This window comes from Haemaphysalis longicornis, unplaced genomic scaffold (genome assembly GCF_048455015.1).
Source record: "Haemaphysalis longicornis isolate Haplotype H1 unplaced genomic scaffold, Haemaphysalis longicornis Haplotype H1 scaffold_1, whole genome shotgun sequence".
NCBI lineage: Eukaryota > Metazoa > Arthropoda > Arachnida > Ixodida > Ixodidae > Haemaphysalis > Haemaphysalis longicornis.
Window position 1 is genome coordinate 277,677,935 of NW_027526203.1, and position 18,988 is coordinate 277,696,922.

The following is an 18,988-nucleotide window of genomic DNA, read 5'->3' on the forward strand; positions in this document are numbered from 1 at the left end:
ACAGAACGTCAATGGAATCTCAACTTCTTGTTTTTCAAGTACGTTTTGGTGGTATGACATGCGTAGCAGCGCGGCGCTCAAGTGCAGTTATACCATCAAACAGGATGCAGCAGGGGTGTTCGAGCGCTTCTCTGCGGAAGTTAGAATGTTTATTGTTGCTTATCGTATTTATTTGTCTTCTGTTAGCATCTCAAGACGCTTAGTATGCTAGCATGTTTATCTGCGCTGTGATGTTGAATATACGCTTCGTATTTAAGAAATCCTAACGCATTTGCGCAGATTCCTTGCGAGAAGAAGTACCACCTGGCTCAGCATGAGAAGACGGCAGGTCACCTGGCAAACCTTAAGCGGGAGAAGCCCTCAACATCCAAACAGTCTTTTTTGACAACAGCCTTCAAGGACGACAGGACGAACGCTTTCAACGTTGATTTGTGCGAGGCCCTGGTGGCCGCAAATATCCCTTGGACCAAAATTGAAAATCCCGTGCTGAAACAATTTCTACAGAAATACTGCAATCACAACGTGGCGTCTGAGTCTACTTTGAGGATGAACTACATCCGGCCTTTGTATGAACAGACATTATCACGAATCAGAGAAGAGCTTGGCGACTCCTGCATTTGGATTTCCGTAGACGAAACAACAGACGTCAAAGGGCGCTTTGTCGCTCACTTTCTTGCTGGGAAGCTTGCGGCGCACGAGAAGACAAGGGCTTTCCTCTTGTGTTCGAAACCTTTGGAGAGAACAAATGGGGAATCTGTAGAATTCTTTGTAAACGAATCCCTAAAGGTTCTTTACCCTACAGGAGTCGAGGCCACCAAGGTTCTGTTGCTCTACACAGACGCTGCAGCCTACATGCACAAGGCCGCTCATCTCCTGAAGGCCTTCTACCCGCAGATGCTCCATGTCACCTGCCTAGCGCATGCGCTTCATCGTGTTTGCGAGGAACTGAGGAAGCACTTCACTAACGTCAACGAGCTTATTGGTTCAGCCAAGGCCGTGTTCCTGAAGGCACCCTCTCGCGTGCGCGTCTTCAAGGAGATGCTGCCTGATGTGCGCCTTCCGCCAGAACCCGTCGTCACACGATGGGGAACGTGGCTAGAAGCTGTTGAGTACTACAACTGCTACTTTTCGCACATCAAGGCCGTGATCAACGAGAGTGTTGCAGTCACAAAGGCTCAAGCTGTCCTCTCCGTGAATAGCCTTCCAGGAGACCTCGCGTACCTTTGCGACAACTTCATGTTCTTAGCGGATTCTTTCAAAAAACTTGAAAGTGCGGGAGAAACTCTTGTTACGAACGTTGCGCTAATTCTCCACGCACAGAAAAGAATCGCCACCGTTCCCGAAGGACCCGTCGCCGAAAAGGCACGTGCGATGCTGCAATCGGTCTTGGACAAAAACAAGGGGTTTTCTGTCCTTAAAGAAGCTTCAGAAGTCCTTGCTGGTGAGCACTGTAGGATCCCAGTGTCAATTAACCCATCGAATCTTCCCAAGTATAAGTACGCACCAATCACATCTGTCGACGTCGAGCGTTCGTTCTCCGCGTACAATCTCATTCTCAGCGACAAGAGGCACAATTTTGAACCCGGATATCTGGAGATGCTGGTAGTTACCTATTGTTTCTATAATTTTCATAGTGATTTTTAAACTAGGTTCCGCGTTCTGTCCATACACAATTCTTAATATTTATATTTCGAATGAGCGTATGCGTATTTGCCAGTGTTGAAAGGTCTCGCCTGTATAATTAAGGTACCTGTAGAAAATTGCTAAAGTTTGTACGTAAGTTCTCACGTAACAACATGTTAATTTCTTAACAAACCTTGTCTATCTTGCATTTATTATTTTCTTGCTTTATTGTAATTTAATTGCGCCAGGCAGACATAACTTTCTGCTTTTATAAATCAGTATTACCATATTTCACGTATTGTTTCTCCTGCCTGTTTCACAATATGCGACACTTGAGTGACTTTCGCATCTGAACATGTATGTAAGCAATGCGCTTGTGAAATTAAGCCAATTGATCCACATTAGCCCAGATGTATTACGGGGCAATTCCACGTCTAAGGTCAATGTATAGAATTTGTTATGAGAGAAAAATAAAGAATTGAATTGAATTGAATTGAACTGTTACTGCCATTGTGGCCTCATAGCAATGACATTTTCGGATTTTCTGTCGTGCTTACAGTTCGCTCACGTCTTCACTTGAAATTACTAGCATTTATCTAAAATTTATTGCGCGTATTTTATTCTTTTTAGTGCCTAAAACGTTGTTTTTGCCGCCTATTTGTGGCGCCTAAAACGTGCTTTTTAGTGCCTAAAAATCCGGCCTCTAATAATCAGAAGGATAAGAATGACCTGGAGTGCATTCAGCACGAATTCTCATATAATTATTGGCAGCCTACCGTTGTCCCTGAAGAAGAAACTGTATGACAGCTGTATCTTACCGGTACTCACCTACGGGGCAGAAGCTTGGATCCTCACTAAAAGGGTTCAACTTAAATTGAAGACGACTCAGCAAGCAATAGAACCAAAGATGATACATGTATCGTTAAGGGACAAGAAGTGGGAGGAGTGGGTCAAGGAACGAACGCGTGTTAAGGACATATTAGTAGAAGTTAAGGAGAAGAAATGGGTGTGGGCAGGGCATGTAATGCGAAGGCAAGATAATCGTTGGTCATTAAAGGTAACAGAGTGTATCCCTAGAGAAGGCAAGCGTGGCAGGGGGCGGCAGAAAGTTAGATAAGCAGATGAGATCAAGAAGAGTGCGGGGATAAATTGGTCGCAGTTAGCACAGCACCAAGATAATTGGAGATGTATGGGAGAGGTCTTTGCCCTGCAGTGGGCGTAGGTAGGCTGATGATTACGATAATGACATACATACGTACATACGTACATACATATGTACGTACATACATATGTACATACGTACATACGCACGTACGTACATACATATAAACACACGTACGAACATACATACATACATACATACATACTTACATACAAGCATGCATACATACATACATACAGCGAATCAGAATTGGAAATGAGGGGTTCGTTGAGTTAAGACAGAAATAAGGGTTGGCAGTCAAGAAAACCTCGGAAAGCAAAGGGGAGAATGTGGTAGGTCATAGAAACAGATGAATTTTTGAGACAGAAAGAAAGTGGTGAAAAAATGCCCGCCGGGTGGGATCCGAACCCACCACCTCCAGAATACGCGTCTGGTGCGATGACCACTGCGCTACCGGCGGGGCTGTTTCCCCACCACTTTCAAGTGAAGTGGTGGGGAAACAGCCCACCACTTCATGTATGTATGTATGTATGTATTATATACATACATACATACATACTTTCGGACAGATACACAGACAGGCAGACAGGCCCACATTTTCACGTTTAAGTACCCCAACAAAAAGTAGAGACGTACTTCAGGCACCCTATGTGTGCTGTAGGGTAGATGTACTAGCCAATTGCCTCCAAAGGGTATAAGAGAATTGTGGGTGGGCGTGCTGACGCCGCCACTAATGAGATTTAGTGTATCGGCCGTGGGCTTCTGACAGCCGCTGTAATCATCATTCCCCATCCCCTTGAATGGGTATGTGAGAATTATGGGTGGGAATTTTGACGTCGCAGCTAAATTGTTATTGGTAGAGAAAAAGTTCCGTTGGATGACGTATTTTATTCGGGCGGAGGGCTAAAATAACGCTTTTCACAGTTTTAAACAACGGCACCAAAGATAACACATGGAACGGAGCACTCGGTTTTCTCTATTATAGACCAATCTGTTTCCTTACGCAGTGTTCTTATCGCTGTGTTGTCTCGGGAGCAGTAACATGCACCCTCCTGCCCAAAAATACATCCGTTTGATATTTAGCGGAGATTTATTTAGATTGGAATACGTCACCTGCATGTAAAATCGACGTGGATGTATGTTTGAGTAGTTTTTTTTTCGACTATGGGTGCGCACATCGTTTTCTTGAGGAATTAAACTTTTAAAATGTCCTGGAATCTCTAAACGTTCTGGCAAGCTGACCTGCTTGTCTGCTGCATAAGCGGATCCCATCCAGTTACCCATTATATGGCGCTTAAAAGGAAAGGAAGAAGATGCATTTAAAAGAACGTCATGCTTTATGCGCATACACATACAATTGCTTACGCTGAGAAAGTTCCGCTGGGAAAGCAGGGCTTTTCTCGGAAATTCACTTAATGCGAACAGCACTCAGAAGGTCCTTAATCTGATTTAGTAACCTCTTGAGGCCTGACTTGTTCCGGTGAAAGCCCAAGTTTTGAAAGTAATTTCTACAGTTTAATCGCTCTTTTTATGAAACCACGACATCCTGTATATACAGGGAACGCAAAAACAGTTTCTTTACGAATGAATAACGAAGCCCCGACTGGAAGGTTTATTTGGCGTCATGACTCGAAATGGTAAAGTGAAACTTCATACTGCACCTTACGTTAAAAAAAAACACTTAATGCGCACATTTCATTACTGTTATTAGCCGAGTGGCGGGGTATTTTTCGCGTACTCCAAGTGCCTCCAACCAACACCTAGCACCGTGGGAAGACTGCGGTAGCGCAAAACTTCTTTGCCATTGAACTATGCGCCATAGAATATATTTAGACCAGGAAACTACAAACGCGAAACGAAATACAATGAAGAAGGCTCTATTATCTGGCTCAGTAAATGTATGCATTATGTAACTATTGCCCGCCAAAAGCAAATAAATAGGCACCCAGTTAGATTTTATGTTCGCTATATTGCTCGAACTATACCTTCTGGTTTGTTTATTTGCGTTGGGTGCCAGCTTCTGGCCGCAACCAGCTTTCTTATCTTAGAAGTCAGGCGCGCATTTATATCTTTCTTTTGTTTCCCGCGCATGCTATCTTCTTTTATAGGAACAGTGTATCGCCTGTCTTCAGTAGAGAGAATGTTCGGCTTTGGTCGTCAATGTTCTAGATCTCTTTGCAGGGTTCCAGAAAGTTCGCGCGGAAATGTAAATGTTCGCAGGGCAAATGCCGCGGCATTCGTTTCGCCGACGCTCGTCTACGCACGTCGCGGTGCTCACTGCTTCCTCGACGTTTGCATTTTCTTCGAGTTCTTCGCGGAGCACAAGTTCGCTCCCATAAACTTTATTTCTCCAACATCCTGCGTCGTCCTTGGCTTTACCACAAGATATGTCTTCATCATTCACAAAATGCTTGCGTACAATCATGCATTTGAGGGGTCGAAACCCTGTAAAGGTCGTACAAGGAGGCTCAGTAACCGTTTCCTCGCATATCTGCGCCGCACAAAAGACTCTGTTGTTTTAAAACGTACTGTGGCCCTACGCAACAAAAGTCAACGAATGAAGGCTAAGACTTGACAGGACAACTACTTGTTTGTCCTGTCTATTGCCCGCGTTTGTCCGTTGTATTTGGTGGTGCATCTGGAACCGCTGTGCCCGTTATTCTGTGGGAAAATACGATATGTAAGGAGCGGCACAGCTAGCCAATAGCCAACCTCAAATTTTAGGCGTCATGCGAGCGCACACGAAAACTCATCATGGCACGAACTACCAGTGCCAGCCTGCGCTGGAAAGCTAGGTTTTTGCATATTAGCATTATTTGCATTAGAAACAAAGCTTCGCGCTCATATTTATCGAACACGCTGCCAGTAAGTGGTCCCGGAGGAAACGTGGTACTTCAGCTGCTGCTAGGCATACGGTTGGTGCACTCGTAAGCGCGGAATGGCCAAACTTCCCTATATATAACAATTGGGAGCGATGTGAGCAAGTATTCAATTTTATCCCGCTGTATGTGCAAATACTCTTTACACAGTTTCAGCGCTGGCTACACATGCGCCAGCTTCCCGCCAATCTAGAATGATATGTTTCTTGGCTAGCTGACATTTTGTTAGTCTCCACATACTTTAGCGCAAAAATTGGGCCCCTACAAGAGCGAGCGCACACGAATACCGCTTTTATTCGCCCTAGAATACGTCGAGATTTCTGCGAACCATACGGCACGGCTCTCGTCACAAGTGGGCTTGCGTCAAGAATGCCTCAGGCCACTACTGTGACTAGAAATTACCAAGGCGAATCGCAGGTCATATACACGGCTCTGAGGTATATAGGCGTGGTCTTGCCGGCACTAATGAGATTGTAACAGCATTGTCACGCCACAGACAAGTAAAAACACCTCCTTTTCCTCTTCCGTGTTGCCTTCCTAGATGCTGGCTGCTATATTCCTTTACGGCCCGATTAGAGTGACATTATAGAGTTTCTAACTGACTGGGTGTGTGGTCTCCGAAAGCTTAAATTTGCCGACGCGACATTCCCCAGCTTCCGTTATCCGTCGACGCGCCAGTGCCTTAAACACCAGAGGCCGCCCAGTGGCATTATATCTTTCTTTAGTATGTGGGGTGTTGGGAGGTTTTTCGCACTTTCCTGCATCGCGGGCAATGACAAAGCACATGGGCTAGCTGAAAGGGCTTCCCAAGGACACCCCATGGAAAATTGTACCACGACAAAATCACTTTCTTCAGGCCGTAATGGAAATCGTATCATCCCTCGAGTTGTTTCTCCGCTGTGTCAGGCCCTGAGCACGGAATGTAACGGTTTCTGTCATACAGGATATATCATAAGAGACGACGATGACTTTTAAATTGCTGAAAAAGAGACAGGAAGACCACTTACGGGTGGTATTGGGGTAAAAGACCTCGGACGTTCCTCGCCGGTGTCGTCCGAAGTGGCACACATTCGTACGCAGGCTACGAGCTGCACCGGCAAGGGCACCACACTTCCGAGCGACACGCTTCGGTATGCTTGTTGACACGGATCATGAATGCTGCGGCGCTAATCATGTCACGGTACGCTACGTGGGGTACTGCCCTTGTTGACCCGGATTATGAATGCTGCGGCGCTAATTATGTCCCGTTACGCGTCGTGTGGTACTGTCCTAAATTCGCTGAGTACCGACGAGAGGTTTTTAAGAAGGCCGCCATCCCTCCTGCAGCCAGGTTTCCTGACTAGATACTGCTAAGGGCAATGTTACATTGGCGAAGGCGTCAAAGTTTCGACCTCCGTCATGTCGTGGTAACGTGGTCGACGAGAGGCTCCCAGTGGAGTTGCCTCCGTTTCGACGATACACAGCTAAGAGCAAAACTTTGTTTAATGCAGGGGTAGTAGGGAACAGCGACGATACAGGAAGCAGCACACTGGCGCGCTTACAACATGATAACTCGCACGGGCAGAGAAACGTTCTCTGCGGAGCCTGGATTCGCACTGCTCGGGGCTCACTTATAACCAGAATTCCCAACGGTCAACAGGTGTTCCGAATGTTGTGCACGGCACGTATAGGTCAAACACACACAGGCAAAAGGCTCTTGCAGAGCCGGAGAGGCGATGAGTCAGACGCCGCCGCCGTCAAAGGCCGCTCGAGCAAGCTCTTGCATGCTCTGAAGGGTTCCGGCCGCGCTGTATTCTCGAAGGGGGATGAGCACCGTAAGCGCCCTTCCTCTCCATCACCAAATCATGACCGACTACTCCAATACAAGACACCCTCCATGATGCAATTCGATTAGACGGTTACCTTTGAAGCGTGCTGTTTTGTCGTGTCCTGTTTTGATGCGGTGCTGTATAGTCGGTGCCGCTTTGTCGCGCGCTCTTTTGTCACGGTAACCGCAGCACGATGTCGACGCTGCTGTCGGGCGGCTGGGCAGCAGCCTTCATGCCTATTCGGTGTGCCCCATTCTTTAAAGGGACCTGCACCAACTTCATCGAAGTCGCCTACATATTATCATTGGCGCCCAGCTGCAAATTATGCGGTGGGCGATCATAGCGAGCACTCGTTTCCCGGCATACCGTCTGTCAGTCCACAGCCTAGACGGCAAGGTACAAATACGCCCAAATTAAACCATAGTATAGTTCGCGACGTAGAAATATCATGCATCGCAGTGCCGTTCCCAAAAATCAAAAGCGCAGACAATTTAGAGACGTGAAGAAGGATGAACAAAGAATCTGGCCGCAGTCCAAGGAGTGGATAAACCAAAACACATTTGGTTGTAATTAGCAATTCAGCATACTTTCGAGCTATTAGCTGAACGAAACTTGGAAGGACTAGAGCTTTATTGTAGCGGGCAAACGTGGAGCTGGCCGTTTCCCTCCAGCAGAAGCTTATGTATATACAGCAGATGGCAATTTCACTACAGTAACAACTTCACTATTAACTAAGTAATTAGGAGGGGTTAATGCGCCTCAAGGTACTGTTAAAGCCGACTTAGCGGTTGTCATATAATTTATTTAGGGATAGTTTCGATTGAGCAAGAGTTACAGCTGTTTCCTTAAATCATTCTGTCATAATGGTTCTGAATAGGTGAGCGCGTGAAGCTTAGCTGCGAATACAAGCCCCCCTCCCCCTGTGCGCGCTACAGGTGCGACCATGTGCGCATGCTCAGACAGGAAAAAGACCGGCCCAAACGCCGTTGAGGAAGCCCTTCAAGGTGCTCAGGCCTGCACGGGAAAACACCGGCCAAAAGGTCACTCCAGGAGCCCTTCAAGAAGGCAACGTAAAACACTCGCTCTGGAGATGAAAAAAACAGTGGCATATACACATTCGCTGTATTTTCCTGTTTAAACTTTTTTTGAGCAAATGTGGCTAAAATGTCGTAATTACCGCTCTTATTTATGTACAGGGAAAATAAAGTACGATCACGCCTTACATGAGTGTAAATAATTCCTAATTAAACAATATCGTAGCTATATTTGGGCAAGCATTTCTTTCTTGAAGAAACAGCATAAAAACGTCGAGCGCTCCCCAAAGAATGACAAATCATCGAGGTCTTATCGTCCCCCTTGTGTGTCCCTTGTGTGTTTGTACTTTGTGATTACATATTTTGTTGCTTGTATGCATTGTTATCGCGTTCATAGTGCAAACAGCGGAAGTTTGAACTAGGATTCTATGGTATATTTACAATAGATCAAATGAGATAGGGTTCTGATCGATGGCCAGAGCGAAAACCTTAACGTGCCGGACACGACGGGATCGATATTTTTTTCTGTTCTTAGGTGTCACGTTACAAGGCTGTGGTGATCTCTATTCCTGTCGTTCGAGAATAAGTTTCGATCTGCAAAAATATTATTAAGCACTACCGAAAAAATGTCTGCAAGACAGATGATGAAAATTGAGCTTTAGATGACGGAGGAGGCACGAAACAAACACTGGCAAACTTGTGCGCTACATTGCTTTGATTGAGGGAAGCGAAAAAGAATATAAGGTGCGGGGTGACTCACGATTTAGCCCCGCGTTCGTGAACCTGGGAGGGTAGGGGTACCCTCCAGCCGAGTGCGACATGCAGCGTGCTGGGAGTGACGGTGACTGACCACGAGCTGCTGTGGTCGGCGGTGTTTATTCTCCGGCCACCCACCGAGCCTGGTGGGGCCACTGAACTTAGCGGCCAACGAATATCAGGGTTGGGGGGCGCCACACACTTGTCACACCCCTCAGCCCCAAGTTTGTTTGTTCCACACAAACACGAAACACCTGTCACCCCGGCGAGTAACGGTTCGGCGGTCTCCGCTGTCTCACTCCGCCTGAGCACAGGTGTCGATGCAGGTGTGGCAGCATCGGGTGCCGCCTGCGTCACTCTTGCACCGTCCGTCAGCCTTGCAGGTGACACCGGACTTGCACGTGGCGCCACAGTGGCGCGAGTAGCACCAGCCCCTGGGGCTGTGCTGGCAGTGGTCGGTGTAGCTGGCTCCCCTGCCTGCTGGCTTCCTGAAGGGGCGGCTGAGGTCGCCAGGCGAGGCCTCACATGGTCGGCGTGCCGGTGCCACGTGGTCCCGTCCGACATGCGGATGAGCAGCGACGACGCACTGGCAGGAGAGACCACATGCCCGGCAGACCAGCGTGGACCAGGCCGGAAGTTCCTGGCAAAGACCGGAGACCCATACTCCGGCAAGGGCCCAGGACGGCAACCTCGGTCAGCCGCCAGCTTCTGCTTGAGCTGCTTCAGGAACGCTGTGGACCGGAGGTCTGGGTGCAACACGTCCAACGGTGTCTTCCCCATCCGGCCCAACAGGAGCTCGCAGGGGGCATGGCGTGTGGTCCGGTCGTGGGGTGTGGTCCGGTACTGAAACAGGATTCGGGCAACCTGCGTCCGGAAATACCCAGCCTTCCTCTTCTTGAGCTTGTCCTTGACAGTTTGCGCCACCCGCTCGGCAGCACCATTTGACACAGGGTGGTACGGCGGAACCATCATCCGACGGATTCCGTTCTTCGTCAGCCAGGCCAGGTACTCCTCACTGGTGAAAGCGGGACCGTTGTCGGACATGATGACGTCCGGCAACCCCTGGGCTGCGAAGACTTGCCGCAGCGCCGCAATGGTTGCTCCTGCCGAGGGAGTGGTGACCGGCAGCACCTCCACCCACTTGGAGAAGGCGTCCACCACCACCAGGAAGTAGTGGCCCTTGAAGGGCCCCCCGACATCCACGTGCAGGCGGGACCAGGGTCTCTCCGGGAACGGCCAGGGGTGATCTCCACATGGCGTGAGGCTCGCTGGTTCTCCTGGCAGACTTGGCAGCTCTGCACCACGCGAGCAATGTCCGGGTCCAGGCCAGGCCACCAAACGTGGGACCGGGCCACCATCTTGGTCTTCTCCACGTCTGGATGACCCGCGTGCAGCAACTGCAGGACCCTGGACCGCAGGCTCTGTGGAATCACTACCATGGAACCCCACAGCAGGCAGCCCTGCTGCAGGCTCAGCTCGGCGGCCTTGTGGCTGTACGTCCGCTCAGCCAACTCCTCCCCTCGAGACAACGCCTTGACCACCTGCGACAGGACTGGGTCCCGGCTGGTCGCCTGCGACACTGCCGATCTGGACAGCACCTCCGGGTAAGCGTGCTCCAGCATGAACACTTCGGCAGGTTCAGGAACAGCAGCAGGCACTTCCGGCAGGGGCAGTCGGCTCAGGGCATCAGCAGGTGCCAGGTCCTTTCCCGGACGGTAGACCAGCCGGTAGTTGTAGGCCGCGAGCCTCAGGGCCCAGCGCACCACTCGAGGCGATGCCTGCACTGGAACCGCCTTGTCAGGCCCCAGCAGTCCCAGCAGCGGCTTGTGGTCCGTCACCGCCTCGAACTTTCGTCCCCACAGGTACTGGTGGAAGCGCTCGACCCCAAACATGAGGGCCAGGCCTTCCTTGTCCAGCTGGCTGTACCGCTGCTCTGCCGCATGAAGCCGACGGGACGCAAACGATACAGGGTGTTCCTGGCCATTCTTCACCCGGTGGGCCAGGACAGCTCCCACGCCGTACGGCGACGCATCTACAGTCAGGACGACAGGCTTGGCCGGATCGAAGTGCACCAGCACCGGAGCCTTGGTGATCAGCTCCTTGCTGCGCTGGAAGGCCAAGTCCTGCTCCTTCTTCCAGGCCCACTGCTGTCTATCTCGAAGCAGAAGATGCAGCGGCTGCAAATGCGACGACAGGTTCGGCAGGAAGCTCCTGTAGAAATTGATGAGGCCGAGGTAGCTCTGCAGCTCTTTCTTGTTCTGGGGCTTGGGTGCCTTGAGCACAGCCTCAACCTTGCGGGGTGCCGGGGCCAGGCCTGCCTGGGAAATGACGTGGCCCAGGCACTCAACTCTGGGGGCCAAGAAAATGCACTTCTCCAGCTTGAGCTTCAGCCCGGCCTCCTGCAATCGTGCCAGGACGTTGTGCAGGTTCTGCAGGTGGTCTTCGTCGTCTGTACCGGTCACGAGGATGTCGTCGAAGTACACCGCCACGTGCCTCATGCCCCTGAACAGGTTGTCCAGGGCCCCGTGCCTCATGCCCCTGAACTCCTTTTTTTATCTCAAGCTTCATAGCTTTTCTTTCAACAGCAAAGCTGTTTAGACCGACACAAATCCGTCCGGCGAAGACCGAAAGCCCCGAGCGCACGTGAGCTCGTGCCTCGCGGCGACCGCCCGGCGTCCCCGGCGCGAGGCGAGGGGCACGACCTTGGCGCAGTGGCTTCAGCAAAAAAAAAAAAGAAACGAGCGCACGTGAGTACGTGCCTCGCAGTGACTGCACGGTGTGGCCCAGGCGTGTGCGTGGTCTTACGCCACATGAGGAGCTCCCGCCTTCGTCGTCGTCGTCGTGTAGCGATCGGCGCGCAATGGGTCCACCGCGCCGAAGACGATGTCGACGAATCTGTTAAGACATATTTTCACAATGCACACGTGGACATGGCCACCAGACCAACTGACGAAAAGTGGAGGTCTACCGAGGCGAGGACGCGCTACAAGAGGATTTGCCCTACGAGGATGTGCCGTCGGAAGACGACGACGAAAGGGATGACGACGAATGCTACTTTAATGGTCTTACATACTTCGATGGTCTTTGCTTCACAGTGCCGTCTACTATGGCTTTGCACTGGTGGGGTCCGGCTTCTCCCTCCTTTCTCCTGGAATCCGCAGTCAGTGTGGGGAGAAGCTAAGTCGAACACCAACTCTGCTGCTTCTCCAGCCTTGCACCACTAGTGCAAGCTGCGCCATTCTTTTTGTGGGCTCATTTAAGTTATTCTTCCGGACCCGAGCGCAAAAATACTGAAGGTTTAGTCTGTAAGGGCGCAAAAAGAATGATTATGGGGCCTAAAGGTATGACAAAAAAATGGCAGCATCTCCACTCCGTGGATGATGGCGAGGGTGCGGAGTACGGGGACTCAAAATGACATCCAAGTTGCGCCCCGGGTGACATCCGTTCGCGCCCCGACCGTCATTCCATTTGAGCTGTGAGTTGCACCTTGATTATTACCTAAATGAAACTGCCACTCACGGCTCAAAGCGAATTTCGCTTGATTTTCGCTTGATGCTGGTGTGCGCACGGATGGACGCGGACGGACATTGGGAGGTCCTAAGGTACTCGCACCGTTACAGCCGACGGAGTAAGCCGTTTGACTCCCGGGTACTAACTCACGGTCGTAGCCCAATGAGTAAGCCGACCGACGCTAACTCTGTCTGGTCTACCAGACACAGGCTCGAATCCTGCCGGTGCCTGTGTGATTTTTGCGATTGTAAATGCTATGCGCACAGATGCGGACGTATACATTGTGCGGTCCTAAGGTACTCCGCCCCTAAAAGGTAGTGTACATCAAATATTCTTATTTTTAGTTTCTTTACCTTACTTTTCCGGCGCACAGGGATGCAGAGAGAGCTTCGTTTGCTAAAGGCTGCAGACTGTAAAATTCACTCTCCGTCATTTTCTTGGATACAAAAATTACCCTAGGCCTCCTTGTCTCGTGAAAATAGGCGTTAAAAATTAGGTTCATAGATTAGTGGTGTAGGGCCCAGCCATCTTGTTATGCGGTCCAGCAGAAGCGATGAACCTTAAATACTGTACTTTATGTGCAGCCCACGTCACGCATCTAAAATTTATACCATCGACTAGAGAAAAAAAGAAACCATAGTACCGGTAGTACCTGTACAAAAACACGACTTTTACCCCTTCACAACATTGGGCTCTGCGATGGGTGCCCGATCCCCAGGTTGACGACAGCAATGCTGCTCCGGAATCGGCGTAGCCTTCGGGAACCGTGGCCAGCCACCTTTCATTCCTACCATTGCAGAGAAATGCAGCACTCCGAAGGAACCGGGCTCCTTGGAGCACATAAAGACCTGGTTGCCACTTTAGAAAGCCCTTCGAAACTTCCCCCTGACAACATGAAATTACCTTGACAATGGCACAAACAGGTACCCACTTCACACAAGGCTGCCAACTTTACCTTAATAATTTATACGGAGCAGACGCCTGGTCAAATTCAGATCATATTAAGAACACAAAACAATAAGCCCACCTACCAACAAACAATAAGGCATGCAGGCGTAGCAGCACTTAAGCGGAACAGGAATGAGCCAGAAGTGTTCATTGCGCACGCACGAAGGGCCGCAGCGCTTTGTCGAATTCGTGCATACACTCTAACAAATCGCCGCGGGTGGTCTTTGCCAGAACGCCGCAGAAGGACCAATCAGCGTGACCAAGTGTTCGAATTTGCCGAATCACGAGGCCCAGCATGCAATTAGCATGCAATTCACAACGTGGGGTAAATGGAGGCATAGGGAACTTATTAACGACGACAGTCTTTCTTGGGAGACTTAAACCCGCAAATTAAACCCCTCTGTCTGTCTGTCTGTCTGTCTGTCTGTCTGTCTGTCTGTCTGTCTGTCTGTCTGTCTGTCTGTCTGTCTGTCTGTCTGTCTGTCTGTCTGTCTGTTTTGATGTATGTATGTATGTATGTATGTATGTATGTATGTATGTATGTACGTACATACTCGCCTAATGTGAAATCGCCACATGTGGGCTGCACCAGGATGCCCCAAAATGACCAATCAGCGTCACCAAGTGTGCGAATTTGGCTAATGCCGAGGCCCGGCTTGCGATTAGGGTAAAAAATAACCGGGAAGTGAACTCACCTTATTACAAACTAACGTATCGACATTGTGGGTCTGTACTTGTGTAAATATGTACCGATGGTCGCTCGCCGGCGCTAATCCTCCCGCTTGCTTGTAATTAAGCACAACTGAAGGAGCGAATTTTAAGCGAAGCCAGTTTCGGCCATTTCGGTTACCTGGTAGACCTATCAATGCATAATGAAGAACGCAGACCCAAGAAGACGCTTAAGAACCCCCCACGCCGACTTGGAATCCTAGCAGCAGCTTCCTTTTACTAAAAAACTCTATGGCCGAAGCTACACGTGGGCTATGAGGCGCGGCGTAGTGGAGGGCTCTGTACTAATTTCGGACACCTGGGGACTGTAACGTGCACCGAAATATCGGCATGAAGGCATTTTTTGCTTTTTGCCTCCCTCTGAAAAGCAGATACCAAGACCGGGATCGCACCCGCGTCCTCGAGCCTTAGCCACTGAGCCACCGCGGCGGGTCCGACCAGGTTCTTTTCTTACACTCACGCGGCCTACGTTCAGGTGTGACGCGGCACGTGCTTTCTACTCCTTTTACATTTACAAATCGTAGCTTTGTGGATTTTGGGGAGCGGGCAGATTAATTGCTCAAAGCTCCCGATTCCTGGCCAATCCCCAAGTTGGTATGTGCCACGAAGAAAAGACAAACAACGGCAATTTCGGTTCTGTATACTGCTGGCAACGTGGCAAAATTCTACTGCTGACAAAATACCCGCTCCCGTGTATTGCCCAACGCTAACACCCGGGTTTTAGGGACTCGGGCTGTTGGTGTCTCATGTCGTCGTAGTGTCGTGTAGTCACGGTACTAAAACACCTTGATACTCGTTTTCCAACGCCTCGCGCTAGAACGTTTCATCTCCGTGGAAAAAAACGCGAACTAAAAGAACACACCGGGACACTCGTCTTCCAACGACTCGCGCTAGAACGCTTGGTGCTTCAAAGACACGAAACTTACGGTAAAGTTGTATACTTCTACCCCCCAACGGTTTCATCTCCATGGGCAAAAACGCCAAGGCGCCAAGAATACACTTATACACCGCATGCTTCGCCCTTCCCCAGGTTTCAATTTAGGGGAGATGGCTTGGGAAAGTTTGTTTTTTGTTTCGTGCGAGTGCCAATGCTTTCATAGTGTTACATCTCCGCCGAGAAGCACATACTCGCAAAAGTGTATTGGCCAACAATTTCCGCGAGATTCTCCGCTTCATACGAATCCTCAAACTTGTATACTGTTGCTAACACACAGAAAAATTTCCTACATGACGCTAACTTGGGCTAAGCACCTTAACATACAGCTCGGATTGGCGCCATTTTTTCTTCGTATAAAGTACATTAACAGGCTATAAACGAGCAACGAATTTCCTTTTTACATGTTCATAACGCTTTTCCCAATAGCACTACCACGCTGCAGGGTAACATACGGCGCCGTATTTTTGGCTGAAGCATATTATGGGAAACTATATGCGCTGGGGCACTTGTGTATTCCTCCTGAAATACGCGCAGCTGTTGATAACATGGCTGCATGCAGCAGGACCCCCAAGTAATGCTTCCAATTTTATGAGGAAAATTATGTGCATCTCACAGATTTTTTTCTGCGACCTTCTGAAGACGTCGCGTGGCTTGCATGTAGGTCTCGCGTCGTGTGAAGACGACGCACTTTCGCCGACTGCCAGGACAAGGTCATTACAGCTGCGCCCGCTGCCGAAGCTGAGCGTGTGTTGTGGATGCGCTTGCTTCACGGTGTATTGCCGCGCTGTTTTGGAAAAGGGGCGTGCTTGCAATGACCGCAATGTTCACAAAAGTGGACTAAACCAAGTACCGGGCACACTTGCATGTGCGAGGATAACGGCGCTCTCGATTGATTGATTGATTGATTGTAGGGTTTAACGCGGCGACGCAACGCAGGCGATGAGGCGCGCCGTAGTGGAGGGCTCCCGGTTAATTTTGACCACCTGCGGATCTTTAACGTGCACCGAAATCTCGCACACACGGGCGTTTTTGCTTTTCGCCTCCATCAGAAAAGCGGCCTCCGCGGCCGTGAATCAAACCCGCGACTGCTCAGCAGCGCAACGCCTTAGCCACTGAGCCACCGCGGCGGGTTAACGGCGCTCTCGGCTATAGCGCCAGAATAAAGTGACTTGCTCGACACTGCAAATCGCAAAAAGTTAGCAGTATACCTTTACAACCTGCCAGAGGCAGTCAAAGCCAAGGCCAAGTCAAAGCCACAACTTGTCTAAGTAAAAGCCGCAATGCATTCACTAGGACAGCGGTGTTGGTTTTCTCATTGCGCATTTTTTCTCTCCGTTACTATACGACTGGGATCATACCCGTGTTGGCCCCGTTAAGTCATTTAGAGAGAACGTCCCGCTTACCTAATTCCTACTTGTATAATTAGCATGCTCAAACTATTAATGCAGGCCTCCATGCATATCTCTTAGACAGGTTTTTCAAATCGAGGGCTCATCGCATTCACCAAGGTCCGTCTTTAGTCAGCTGCATTCGCCAAGCTGCGTGGGTGTTGGCCGGATGCGTGCTAATATCGCACTTCGGAGGTCCTTGCTTCGAACCCCACCCAAAGGTAAATTTACCCGACTTTCTTTCCATCTCAGCTGACCTTTATTTTATTTTCTAAGATGTAGGACGTTCTGTGTGCCGTCTGCCATCTGTGTGTCGCGGTTACCTCATGGTTGACCTGCTGAGTTAGTTTAACTATAGTTTTCGCATTAAATTTTATTTTTAATTTCTTCGTCGACCGCAATTGTGTCTACGGGCAAATTCAGTGGGCCCGCCATTGTTTCAAAATAAGGGGTTTTGGAGGTTCAGGACGGGGGAAAGATCGGGTTGTCGGGGGGAGGGGTGGGGGAAAGGCAGCGAGGACGCTGCCGCAGGGGCTGGGGCAACCCTGGTTGGAGGAAGATAAATGGAAGACGACTTATTGCGTCTTTCGTCTTCCAACCTCCCCTGAGTGGAGCGATGTGCCCCACTGGCTTCCCAGCCCTGCTCTCGGCGAACTGTATTCCGGGCGCTACTTTCTCTTCAAGGGGTTCTCGAGCGACGCTTTTGCCGGTGTCTTCCCATAAGCCAGCCACGCGCACATGCCCCGTTCCGATGGCGACCGCGGGCATAGCGGGTGCACGCGCGAGCAATGCGTGCGAAAGTATACTCAAAACTCAAAACACTGGCAAAAAAATCCGGGTAATCCCGACTGCCGTGAAACCGGAGGAGGGGCGAAGCATGCAGTCTATAAGTTTTGTCTTGGTGCCTCGGCGTTTTTGCGAACGGAGCTAAAACCGTTTGGGGGGGGGGGGGGGGGGGGGGGCTTGGAGGTACAGGTATACAGCCTTGCTGTAAAAGTTTCTTGTCTTTGAAGCACGAAGTTCTCTAGCGCGAGGAGCAAACGAGTGCCGCGGTGTTTTTTCAGTACGCGTTACGAAGCGCTCCAGCGCGAGGCGTAAACGAGTATCCCGGTGTTTTTTTAGTACGCGCTACATTCTAGCGCGAGGCGTAAACGAGTTTCCCGGTGTTTTCGTACCGTGACTACATGAGACGACGATTACGACGATGACGATAGCCCAAGCCCGTGAGGGGCTTAGCCGCTAAAAATAGAATCTGCGGTGGGACAACACCGTAAGGCGTGCATGTGCGTTGTTGTGCAGCGCGGACTCTATTTTTACTCTAATCGCATGATAGGCCTCGTCATTCGCCAAATTCGCGCACTTGGTTGCGCTAATTGGTCGTTTTGGGGCGTCGTGGCGAAGCCCACTTGATGCGATTTCTTAGAGTGTATGTATGTATGTATGTATGTATGTATGTATGTATGTATGTATGTATGTATGTATGTATGTATGTATGTATGTATGTATGTATGTATGTATGTATGTATGTATGTCCCTCTCTTTATTCAGCCTTCCAGCGAAAAGCCCAAAGATTATCTGAACGATAGGCTTATATAGGCAAAACTTCTGCAAACAACTAGATCTTCGTACATGTCAATTCTTTAGGTAAAAGAAAACGTTAGGCATATTTGAGGCAAAACAGCAATACATAAGGGGTATTTGCAGTGTTCTTTAATTAAATTATACATGGCTGCTTGATTTTGCGATACGAAATAAAATTACGTGTTGCAAACAATGTTTTGACCCAAAATACAAACCGCGCTTGCGCCCGTGGCTTGTGCCTTGTGGCGGCATTACAAGCATTCCCACAGTGACGAATGATTCCTGGATATGGCGCCCGACCAGTGGAACTGAGTATTCGATTTTTGAGTATTTAATTTTTATTTCTTGGCAGAACCAAGGGGAAGCTGAGACTAAAGGCGGACGTGGCCTGACAAAAGCCTCAGCCACCCGATTTACAGTGTACGTGATAACAGGGCTGTTCACAAATTTAAGCATAATAGCACGATTTTAATAGAAAAATAGCACAAAGCAAAGTCATTACTATATTTCCTATGTATTTTACAATGCATGGGTCTAAAATTCAAAGAAGGATCAGAGTGTACACACTAACGCAGTAATTCGTACGCATTAGATTTTATCGATTACACTACTATGTCACAATTACGTATTAAT

At 49.5% G+C, this 18,988-nt stretch overlaps 1 protein-coding gene and 1 non-coding gene across 2 annotated transcripts in view; one reads left to right on the top strand and one right to left on the bottom strand.

Moving 5' to 3' along the window:
• LOC144158983 (substance-K receptor-like) overlaps positions 1 to 18,988 on the top strand; it is a 481,277-nt gene that overhangs the window by 311,853 nt on the left and 150,436 nt on the right. The gene's annotated exons all lie outside the window — the stretch shown is intronic.
• On the bottom strand, positions 3,173 to 3,245 carry Trnat-cgu (transfer RNA threonine (anticodon CGU)). The gene has a single exon. It is a non-coding gene; the product is annotated as a tRNA-Thr (tRNA).